At 35.6% G+C, this 11,272-nt stretch overlaps 1 non-coding gene across 1 annotated transcript; it reads left to right on the top strand.

Moving 5' to 3' along the window:
- The first annotated feature begins 10,630 nt into the window (after nt 1–10,630).
- Nucleotides 10,631–10,737, top strand: LOC122067566. The gene has a single exon (XR_006136773.1). It is a non-coding gene; the product is annotated as a small nucleolar RNA R71 (small nucleolar RNA).
- Nucleotides 10,738–11,272: the final 535 nt, after the last annotated feature.

The raw sequence follows: 11,272 nt of genomic DNA, 5'->3' as shown, positions 1-11,272 counted from the left end.
GGACTTTAGGGCTCCCATAGGGTGTTATTGACCATTTTCCACTACCTTGACCCTAAGGGTCCCACACCATGACAAGTCATAAAACACATAAAAGAAAAATCTCATTTTGAAATTTAATTATTATAAAATAAATATAAATTCTAATAAGTAATTAAGTTATATGCTATTATAAGCTCAAGCTAAGTTTGTTTGGAGAGTTTAGCCATTCTAATAGCCCAAGTATAGTTGAAATTCGTTGTGAGCTTAGAAGAAGCCAAGGAGAAGAGGATGCAAGAATGAAGTAGAAATGTTAGTCTCCAATAGAGGTAAGTTGGTTATCTTCTCCCCATCCGAAGCTAAGGAGAAGAGGATGTAAGAAGAAGTAAAAATGTTGATCTCCAATAGAGGTAAGTTGGCTATCTTTTCCCCATCCTCGCTTTAGTTGGTTTTGTTTCTAAAAGGAGGTACCTATGTTAAGGTAGTGTTGAGGAATTGAAGAAAAGAGGATTGAAGAAGACAAAAGAAGAAGAAGAAGGATCACTGAATTGATTTTGGAAAATGTTTCTAGATAAGTTTTGAAGTTTGAAAATTTATTTATGTTTTCAATAACGTTTAGGTTATTAAATGTAATTTTTGTAACTTTCCAATCACTGAGAGGGACGATGGGGGGGGGTTAGATGAATCAGTGGGTCTAATTCTAATTCCCGATCTGACTTAAATGTTGACTTGGCAAACCCTGTAATATCCATAGCTGCTCACATAGTCGTATACACACTCAGTCTCTTATAGGAACTTCCAAGTATGCACACTCATTCGATATTCCACACACTTCATACAATATATAATATAGAGAAACACCACACCCACAACACAGGAATTTTTATGAGGTTCGACAAGATGCCAATGTCTTCGGAGTAGTTCCTGTAAAGGTTTCATATCTTCTCAATACACTACTTAACTCCACCTATAGTTGAGAGCACCCACACTTAATTCTTCCAACTTATAGATAATAAGGCACACATGGTGTTGGTACAAATTGCAACACCCAGTGTAAGGGAACACCCACTCTCGATGCTTAACATCCAGTAAGCACCTAATACAAGATATACAATCAAATGGGCGGTTACAATATGCCTTATGTTTAAGATTTAAAAGTAACCGCAAGCATACGGATCAATGTAGCTAACGGGTCGAACACAAGGAGAGCAGCCACTTTATTTTAGGCTTCTTCTAGTAATGCGAAAGTGCACTAGATTAATTTTGGTGATATACTTCTAACTACTGCCTAAACAAATGCATCTAAAAACGTTCTAACCAACACATCTAGGAAAATTGGAATTGGAATTGGAATTGAAATAAAAAACCTAACCATTCGTCATCTAAGAATTTATAGGTATCTCTACTTAGCCTGACGGATACACTATAAATAATACGAGCTTCCCTACTTGATTAGAGAGTACTTTTACAAAGGCTTTTCTACTTGGCTTTAGGGAAAGAGATGCAATATAAATAACGAAAGTAAAAGGATGGTTCCATGGCTAGAGAGGGGCAAAGTCAACACATGTATCTAGCCAAGGACCTTGGGGGAAAGGAAAACCATCAAAGTAAAAATTGAAATTTAAATCCTAAATAAAGAATGAATGGGTAGCAAGAAGAGAGAATGAGAAAGGGGGGGTGAGAAGACTTATGAAGAAGCCTGCCTACTTGAACTTCAATGCTTGAATTTGAAAACTTGGTTGATTTGAGATACTACCAACGCTAAAAATCGGATCTGGAATACACCAAATCTAAAATTGCTAGGTTTGGACAAAATAAATCTTGAAGAAAAACTTGCACTTGAAGAGAGATGATTTAAAGCTTGGGTCTTGTCACTTAGATCTAAGCCTTGAACTAGTAAATTAAAATTATTACAACTTGAATAACTTGAATACCATAAAAATCATAAAAATAAAAGACATTACATTAATGAAATAAAACTAATTACAAAATTATTTAAAGTAAGAAAAACAAAGAAGAACTAGAACTAAAACTAGAACTAGAAGGAGAGCAAAACTAAAAATTAGAAAAAAACAGAGCAAGAGAGGGATGCACTTCCCCCCTTGGTTGACTTGTATTTATAGGGATAGGGGAGAGGAGAGAAGAGAGAATGGTCCAAAGGTGGTCTTCTAGGATCGGGTGATGAGGTGAAAATAGGAAAGAAGAGAAAAAGAGAGAGAGAGAGAATGGAGATAGGGGAGAGAGTTAGAGGTGGAGGGAGGAGAGAAGAGAGAAAAGAGAGAAAATAGGAAAGAAAAGGGGAGAAAGATTTGGTGGGTCCCTCTTGGCTTGGTCGATTGTGATGTGGAAGGTAGGAGAGAAGAAAAAAAGGAGACAAAATAGGGGAGAAAATGAAAAAAAATGATTTGATTGGTGGGTTTCCTATTTGGTGTAAACTGGGAGAGATAGGGAGATAAAATAAGAAACTTTTATTCCCTTTTTTTTTCTTCAAAAGTGGGCAGCCTCCTCTCTTGGACAAATTTTCAAGATTTGGACAATGTTCTAATTTATTTGGAATTTTTTTCTATGCCCCTTAGCTTTAAGTGGAAATTAGGAGAGAGAAAATTTTCACAAAATTTCCAAAAAGAGAAAATTGCCCAAGGTGAGAGAAGGTGGCACCCAAGGTGGGTCCCTCCTACTTTGTTGGCATCTAGAATATTCTCTTGTACCCCTAGGACAACTACAGAAGGGTTGGGCTTGCATCTCGGTTTTGTTCTTGCCTATTCATTCTTCTTCTGATCCGAAAAGAATAATCGAGTGTACGGGTGTCACAACGAATGTGTATTTGTAATGCAACACATCTATCTTGCTCGGAATTTCATCCTCTTTGTAGCCATGAAAAACAAAGACCTATTTATGTGTACAATTGGAATAATGGTACTCGATAGTCCCTAAGACCTTTAAAATACAAAACCTGCAAAAGAGAGTAAAACCAAATGTAGTCCCATTCTAAGTATGTAAAAATGCATGCTTATATCCTAAGATTTCACACATAAATGTGCTCATCATAATTTTTTCACACTTAGACTTTGCTAGTCCTTGAGTAAAACAAAAAATATAAAAAGTAAACAACAAAAATCTAACTCACTTTCGTAGGAATCACGGTTACACTTAGCATGTATGATGAACACATTTATGTGTGAAATATAGGGTAGTAAAACATGCATTTTACAGATTTAGAATGGAGCTATCTTGGGTTTTACTCTCTTTTGCAACTATCCCGTCTGCAGTTGTTCCAGGGGTACAAGGATTATTATAAATACCAACAAGAATCAATGGACCACACCCTTAAGTGATTGAAGATTCATTTTTGGTAATAACAACTACCTAGCGTGGTTGGTGAGTTATGGTGTGCAAAATCCCTTGCTTATTAGGAGGTCTCAAGTTTCAATTTCTTGGGTACCATTTTTTGGAGATTTTTTTTGAAAGATTTTCTCTCTCCTACTCATCACTTAAAACAAGGAGGTCGACCAAGAGGGTTGTGCACAAGTTGAAGAGAAAAAAAATAGGAAAGAAAAAAAAAAAAAGAAAAAGACAAGGGCATGGATGGAACTTCCTAATAAAACAAAATATTGACTAAATCGATCCAATCAAGGGAAGAAAATCATACAATAGGGGGCTTTACATAAGATTGAAGGAGAGAGAAAATAAAGAGAAAAAATAGAAAAAAAGAAAGAAAAATCGTGGGAACCTTCTACTTCCTACGATTCTTTCTCTTTTCTCTCCTCCACCTCACCACAAAATCGTCCTATGGGATTCACCCTTGGACGTCCTCCTCTCTCTCCTATTCCATATAAAAGGGAGTCCACCAAACCCTAAAGGGTTGTCCCTCTCTTCCTCTCTACTTCTCTTCTTAGGGTTTTTTTTAGTTGCTATCACTCTCTGTCTCTCTTTTTCCCTTTAGTTCTAGTTTTAGTTTTTTTTGCTATTAAACACATTTGGAATCCTCTTTTATTTAATGAATGCAAGAACTTTTGTCTTTGATTTAGTCTTTTAATTTTATGTTTTATGCAATTGAAGTTGTAATTTTCAAGTTCTAGTTCTAGGTTTAGTTCCAGGTGATAAGAACAAGTTGTGAAGCATTTCCTTTCAAGTTCAAGTTTCTCTTTCAGATTTGTTTTGTCAAGTACTAGCAATTTCAGATTGGGTTTATTCAAGATCTAGTTTTTAGTACTGGTAGTATCTCAAATTGATCAAGTTTTCAGTTCAAATATTGAAGTTCAGGTAAGTAGGCTACTACAGTAGTCTTCTCACCCCCTCTCATTCCCTCTTCTTGTAACCCATCATTCTTGATTTAGGATTTAAATTTCAGCTCTTACATTATTGCCCTCCCTTTCCCCCAAGGTTCATGACTAGATTATGCGTTGGCTTTGTCTCTCTCTAGTATGGAACCATCATTTTATTTTGATTATTTATATTGCATCCCTTCCTCTAAATCCAAGTAGAAAAGCCCTTGTAAGAGTACTCTTTGGTCAAGTAGAAAAGCTCATATTATTATGGTGCATCCCTCGGGTTAAGTAGAGATACCTACTTGTGTGCCTCTCTCTAGTTTTTTTCTATTTTTATTTTATTTACTTTTCAACATTTTTTTATTTCAGCACTTTTACTTTTAGTTATTTGCTTTTTAATTGCGTGGTTTGAGTATTTAATTCCTAGATGATGAATGGTTAGGGTTAGATGTGAATGATAAAGTCGTTCAATTTTTATTGTAATTTTAATTCTAATTTTCCTAGATGTGTTGGTTAGGACGTTTTTAGATACATATTTTTTAGGGCGGTAATTAGAATTAGATCACAATCATTAATCTGTACACTTTCACATTACTAGAAGAAGCCTAAAATAAAGTGGTTGCTCTTCTTGTGTTCGACCCGTTAGCTACAATGATCCATACGCTTGCGATTACTTTAAATCTTAAACAATGTACAACAAGCCTTTAAACCCCTAGGCCACCCTTAGTGGGCGCATTGTGTCTCGTGGGTGTTTGTAGTGAATATACACCCAAAACTTAGAAAAAAAAAATCCCAATCTTGGCTAAAGGTAAGGGTTATACCGATCTTGAGTAAAGATAATTCCTTTTACACTTGATCTAGGGATCCCCACCATTGAATTTTTATTACCACATATCGATTTTAGGCACAAACATATTTCTTAATTTAGAACTCATCTTGTCTCTTCCAAAACATTCTTATCTTAAGGCAAGACCACTTGTAAAGTAATAGGAAATCAAGAACTAAGGCGTGGAGTGTTTTTTACCAAACATGTTACTAGTTCTAAGGAAATCAACTCTTACTTTTTATTTAATATCACTTTCCACACTTCATTTAAAATTGTGTATTTGTCAACTCATGTCAATCTAAAAAGAAGGTCTCAACTCCAAATTAAGAGTACAAGGACCTTACAGATTTACATATGGTCCAACACCGTAAAACAATGGTCTCTTATTTTTCAAAAGATAGTCCCACCTCAAGATACAAGCTTGTTTCTTTCTTCTCAATAGGGGTTTTTAAGTGTTCAAGATGGGTACCTTAATCAAAACACTTACTTTCATACATCAAGCAACCGAATGATATCATTAGCCAAAAACCAAAGTAGGACTTCATCCTTAGCAAACTCAAAAACAAAAAGAAAAACAAACACAAACAAAGGAAAAAAAGTAAAAACAAAAAGAACTGGTTTTCTTTCCGAACATTTAAGTCATGCAATGTCCTCAATGCATGAAAAGAATTAAAAACAAAGACAATGCAAGGGGGTCATACCTGGTTAAAAGTTAGTCATTTGTGTAAAAAGGTTTATGGAAATCCATGATCTCTTTACTAGTAGCAGTAGGAAGCTTGAGGAATGATTTTAAATGCTGACCATTAACCTTTGAAATTACCCCTACTCCTGGATTCAAAATCTCCATAGCTCCATGGGGATATACATTATGGACAATAAGCGGGCCATCCCATTGGGATCTAAGCTTACTAGGGAAAATGTGCAACTGAGAGTTGTACAATAAGACCTTATCATCAATTGTAAAATATTTACATAGAACTTATCATGGAAGAAAGTATTTTCCTTGTAAATTCTAGAACTTTCTTAGGCATCATTTCTAAGTTCTTCCAACTTAGATAGTTTGAGCTTACGATCCCACATCAGACAAATCAAAGTTGAGCTTCATGATGACCCAAAAGGGCTTATGCTCCAATTCAACTAGTAAGTGACATGCTTTTTCATACACTAGATGGTAGGGAGACTGACTAAGGTCAATCTTGAATGCAGTCCGATGGACCCATAAGGCATCAATGAGCCTAAGGTACCAATCTTTACAATTGGGATTAACAGTTTTTTCTAAGATTTGTTTGATCTGCCTATTAGACACCTCTACTTAGCCACTAGTTTGGGGGTGGTAAAGGGTAGCAAACTTATGGGTGATCCCATACTTTTTCATCAAGGTCTCAAAAGGCCTATTACAAAAATAAGTACTCTAATTACTAATTATAGCAAATGGTGTACCAAAGCAGGAAAAATGTTCTCTTTGAAAAATTGGATCACCACTTTGTGGTCATTAGATTTACAAGATATGGCCTCTATCCATTTAGAAATATAATCAATTGCCAAAAGTATGTATAAATTTCTAAAAGAATTAGGGAATGGTCCCATGAAATCTATGCCCCACACATCAAAGATCTCAACTACCAAAATAGGGTTAAGGGACATCATATTCCTCTTATTGATATGGATGAAAGATTGGTAGGCAGGACAAGCTTTGTAAAAATCAAAAGTATCTCTAAAAAGAGTGGGCCAATAAAATCCGCATTGGAGATCCTTTGTGGCAGTCTTCTTAGAGCCAAAGTTTTCACCACATGTATGATCATGGTAAAAAGATAAAATTTAGTGTTGCTCATGATCAGGCACACAATGTCTGATAATTTGGTCTGGACAAACTTTGAAAAGATAGGGATCGTCCCAAAGAAATGCTTAACTTGTAAAAGGAATCGATATCTATCTTAGGTGGACCAGTGATCTAGAGTCACACCTGAAACTAAGAAGTTGACAATGTCAGTAAACCATGGTTCAATGGATACTACAAATAACTGTTCATCTAAAAAGTTCTCGTTGACTGGAGAATCAACAGTCAAGGAATTAGGAAGCCGAGATAAATGGTCTACAACTAGGTTTTTAACGCATTTCTTATCTCTAATTTCTAGATCAAACTCTTGCAAAAGTAAAACCCACTTAATGAGACGGGATTTGGCATCCTTCTTCTGAATTAGGTATCTAAGAGCGGAATAATCAGTGTACACCATCACATGTGACCCAACTAAGTAAGACTAAAACTTTTTTAGCGCAAACACAACAACTAAGAATTCATTTTCAGTAGTTGTATAGTTGATTTGTGCATCATTTAAGGTTCTATTAGCATGGTAAATGACAGTGAGTAACTTATTAATCCTTGGATCCAAAATCGCTTCTATGATAAAATCTAAAGTATCACACATCAGTTCAAAAGGTTCAGTCCAAACAGTTGGTTGAACAATGAGTGCAGTGGTCAACTCCTTAAGGTGCTTGAAGGATTCTAGGTACTCTTTAGAAAACTCAAAAGTTTGATCTTTGGTAAGTAGAGCAGTAAGAGGCCAGGCTAACTGACTTCTGTAGAATCCAGTATGGCCCAGAAAAGATCGGATGTCCTTAACCGATTGAGGAGGTGATAAATTATCAATTAAATCTACTTTAGTCCTATCTTCCTTAATTCCCTCCTTGGATATTATATGGTCTAAAACAATACCAGATTTAACCATAAAATGACATTTCTCCCAATCCAAAATCAAATCCTTAGATATGCACCTTTTTAAAACTAGGAAAAGATGGTAAAGACACTCAGAATATGAATTCCCATGAATCGAAAAATCATCCATAAATACTTCTAAGCATCTTTCGATTATGTCAGAAAAGATGCTCATCATGCATCGTTGGAACACAGTAGGGGCATTGCAAAGCCCAAAGCGCATACACCTGTAAGCAAATATTCTATATGGGCATATAAAAGTGGTCTTATGTTAGTCATCTAAAGCAATTAGGATTTGGTCATAGCTGAAATATCCATTAAGAAAACAATAGTACTCATGTCCAGCTAACCTCTCTAACATCTAGTCAATGAATGACAATGGGAAGTGGTCCTTCCAGTTTGCTACATTAAGTTTCCTGTAGTCTAAGCACACTCTCCACCTTGCTTGAATACGTGTTGAAATTAGTTCATTATTGGCATTGGTACAGTAACACCAGACTTCTTGGGCACTACATAAATGAGCTTACCTATTGACTATCAGAAATAAGATAAATTATTCCATGATCCAAACACTTTAGGATCTCTTTCTTAATGGCTTTCATCATCACTGGGTTAGCACTTCTTTGGGGTTCCATGGATGGTTTGAAATCCTCCATAAGATGTATATGATGTTACACAATAGAATAACTTATACACTTGATGTCAACCATAGTTCAACATAGGGTTCTTTATTGTCTTTTAATACTTTAAGTAACTCCTCTTCCTGGCTAGAAGTCAAATTTGAAGAAATTATTACAGTAAGAGTCTGGTCAGGCCCTAGGAAAGCATACCTCAAATTAGATGGCAACTCCTTAAGATCTAGCTTAAGGGACTCAACTATGAAAGGTTTGGGAATAGAATTGGAAAGAGGTCTTAAGGGCTCCAAAGGTGTGTGAAGACTCAAGACTTTAGAAAAAAAAATTTATTATCATCATCCAACTCATTCATACACTCTTGGAATTCTGAATCAAAATCAATATCAAGTTGGTAATTAAATCATCAGAAAAATCCAAAAAATCCTCAAGCATATTGATCTCTTTTTCTATATGTGGTTATTTGTCTATCCTAAACATGTTAAACTCAATAGTTTGGTTACTAAATGATAATCTTAGGAAGCCATTCTGATAATTGATTAATGCATTACTGGTAGCTAGGAATGGTCTTCCTAGAATTATTGGGATCTCATCTTTGGTTGAGAATGACTTGGTATCTAACACAATGAAATCAACAAGAAAAATAAATTTCCCAACCTTAAGTAAGATATCCTTAACCATCCTTTTAGGAATCTCAACAGACTTATCTGCCAACTGAAGAGTAGTTCCAGTGGCTTTTGATTCTCTCAATTCTAGTTGTTTATACATATGGTAAGGCAAAAGGTTCACACTTGTGCTAAGGACAAGTAAGGTATGCTCAATGTAAGTGTTGCCTATGACACAAACTATAGTAGGATTCCTTAGATCCTTATACTTGGTTACTATAGGCTAAGTAATTATGGAACTAATGTTACCTGCCAAGAACACCTTTTTGGGTACACTTCTGATACATTTGTGAGTACACAAATTTTTCAGGACCTTTGCATAGGCAGGGATCTGGGATATGACATCTAAAAAAGGGATGTTCACTTCTACCATTTTGAAGACTTTAAAAATTTTATCCATGAAAGTAGTCTTCTTTTTGTTTACTAAGCGATTAAGAAAGGATACAGGGGGAACATAAGGACTGTGAGGGATTTTCTCTTTTTCAGAAGAATCATTTTTTATTTCTTTAACCAAATCATATTTAGTTGATTTAGGTTCATTAGACGAACTTGAAACAGGAGGCATACTTGTGTCCTCAATAGAAGGAGAGTTAACATGAGTAATAGATGTGGAAGATTTAGAAACACTCTGTTGGTACTCTCTACCACTCTTAAGGATATAAACAATATGACATTGGTTGGAGGGCCCTTGTTGGGTCTGACCTTGTACTACATTCAATGATGTATTAGGTGGTGCTTGTGAAATAATATGTTGATGCCTAGGGTTAGGCTCTGGTTGACTAAGCAACATTTCTTTCTCACTCTTATGTAAAATTGAGACAACTTAGGAGATTTCTCTCATAAGATTTTGATGTCTTGTCATGAGGAATGTCATATTTTTTTTCAAGTCAGTCAATCTATTTGTCTCTCCAATGTTGGTAAACCCAGTGGGATGCTGATAAGATGAGAGGAGAGGGGGCCTAAGAAAACTAGCCTGAGGTCCTACATTTGGCCTAGGAAAAATATTTGGGACAAAAGGCTATTGAGGCCTTTAGGATCCAGGTTGACCTTGACTATGAAAATTGGAAAGCCCTGCTTGGTTGCTTTGGTTCTATAAGAAATTTGGGTGATTTCTCCATCTTAGATTGTAAGTATTACTATATGGATTATTCTGATATAAAGTATTAACAATATCATTGGAAGTGTACCCAGAGGTGTTAGGGCATTCTTTTATAACATGTCTAGGGGACTGGCATCAATTTCACATCTTAACCATATTGATTGATGATGGCTCTTTAGGAATAATAGCCTCAATCCTTTTGATTAAGCTATCCAAATGGGCTTCCTTGGCTACTAACCCATCCTTAAAATATCATTTTCCTCCTATGATTATTTCACTCTCTTGGTTTAATTCCCACCCATGGGTTTTATCAGCTAAGTCAAGTAAGAATTCCTAGGCATTTCCTTCATCTGTAAAAGATGTGAATCCCCCAGGGCACATAGACTATATCATATGTTTAGTTGGGTAATCAATACCCTCATAAATTATTTAGCATAAATATCATAAGTCTAGGCCATGGTGAGGGCATTCTTAGAGTATATCATTGAATCTCTCTAAAAGTTTAGAAAATGACTCACTAGGCTTTTGCCTAACCTGAAGGATATCACTTCTAAGCTTATTGGTCTTATGAGTTGAGAAAAACTTCTTAAGAAAGACAACTATGAACTATTCTTATGTGGTTATGGAGTTTGTGGGTAACTATACAACCACTTCTGCTTGGTCTTTTAATGCAAAAGTGATGAACCTAAGCTTGACAACATCATCAGAAAACTATTGGATCTTAATTAAAACACATACCTCTTCAAATTCCCTTAGAAATAGGTATGTATCTTTAGAGGTTAGCCCATGAAAATGGGACAACATAGTGATGTACTGAGATTTGAGCTCAAAATTATTACCCTGGGCTTGTGGTAGAATTATGCAGGAAGGTTGGGTTGCTCTAACAGGGTAGAACCTATCTTTCAAAAATTTAGGTGGAGGGTTTTGCTGTTGATCTTCCATATTGAAAGGTATTGATGAGAGTATATATATAAGGTCACTACTTGTTGGATCTCTTATTTCTAACTTATTCTCAGTATTACGTACCCACCTAGCACTCATGCAATAGAAAACTACCCACAACTAGAATAAGACAAGCACAAAAGAATGGAAT

This window comes from Macadamia integrifolia, unplaced genomic scaffold (genome assembly GCF_013358625.1).
Source record: "Macadamia integrifolia cultivar HAES 741 unplaced genomic scaffold, SCU_Mint_v3 scaffold2977, whole genome shotgun sequence".
NCBI classification, from domain to species: domain Eukaryota; kingdom Viridiplantae; phylum Streptophyta; class Magnoliopsida; order Proteales; family Proteaceae; genus Macadamia; species Macadamia integrifolia.
Note: the sequence above shows the minus strand (reverse complement) of the source record. Positions and strands in the feature narration are given on the sequence as shown.